The following is a 1,490-nucleotide window of genomic DNA, read 5'->3' as shown; positions in this document are numbered from 1 at the left end:
TTGGACATAAACACACCACCGTCACGTCTCTGTGCGTGCGCGCTCCCGACTCGGGGCCGAGCCCTGTTAAAAACACTATCAGTGTTTCTTCTATTTTTAAAGTTCTCTGATGCTTAGTTTGTGGACTGATATTCATGACTGGCTTCATATCGATCCACCTGAATCTCTTCTCTCGTGAAGATGTCATGTGTGGACTTGTCACAGATAATTTGGAAGATATATTCTCATGGTTACAGTGTGTATGTAGGCCTACATTTCTAAAATCGACTCCTAGGTTTTACATTATGAAAAAGAAAAATGCCATTAAACTGTTTACAAAAGAAGCCCTAGTCTTTGTTTTGTTTGTTTTATAATTTTATACACATTGTAAGTGTGTATATGCCCTATGTAGTTTTTGTAATTTGTGCACAACCAAAGTAAATGTTCTACTGTTTCCCTCTCCTGACAGTATAATCCTGTATTATGCTTTCCGATATAAATCAATGTGCCACTTAATTACTGTGCCCTGCTATCCATAACCTTGATATTGTACTTCGCTGTTTCCTCTTATTCCCCCTGCTTTTTATTAACTTTTCCTTATTTTGTACTGGAGAAACAAACCTCTTCTCTGGATCGGTTTTTAAAAATGATCAGAACATGTGAAAACGGTGTCATAATATGTATCACAAAGAATATATTCAATAAAAATCAGACAAACAACAGGATATCTTATAGGTTTAAATTATTAAATAAAATGTCAAAATTTTGACTTACAAAGTGAAAATTATATTTGAAAAAATATGATTGAGCCAATTATGCAAGCACAAACAGTAAAATATGCATCATTTGTATCATTGGCACACATACAGAACATACACAACCACTCCCTCAGTAAATGTTAACAGAAGGATGAAAGGGGAAAAGGGAAAACTGTACAATATCATAATATTTCATGAAGAATATAGGCATATTGAATAATATCAGATGGCTGTCGCACCAAGATCACACACATTGTATTTGTTACAGTAGACTACCATAAGTGGGTAATAATGAGGTAAAAAGTCAACAGGCATTATGCATCTAAATATATTATTATACAAGTAATAACAGTAAAATATGCATCATTTGTGTCATTATGCCATGTTGAAATTACAAACCCATGTTGTGCACACATACAGAACATACACAACCACTCCCTCACCAAATATTAACACCTACAGTGTGGATAAGAGGTAGAAAATGAGGACTTTGTGGTCAAAATATTAACAAATGAATCTTGTAAATCAAACACTGAGAGCTAAAATGTCTATTTTTTAAAGAGATTATGATATGTAAAGCCAACTAAAATGTCAAATATGAAGTAAAAGTTAAATAAAACAGGACTCAACCTGGGCTATCTGTGTCTGTTGATGAAATGAAACAGGAAACTCACCTTTTTTTTTAACATAAAGACCATACTAAGTGTCATATTAATCATCGGTTTAAGAGGAATACATAAAACCACAATTTTT

This window comes from Trachurus trachurus, assembly GCF_905171665.1.
Source record: "Trachurus trachurus genome assembly, chromosome: 7".
NCBI classification, from domain to species: Eukaryota; Metazoa; Chordata; class Actinopteri; order Carangiformes; family Carangidae; genus Trachurus; species Trachurus trachurus.
This window is presented reverse-complemented; position numbering follows the sequence as displayed.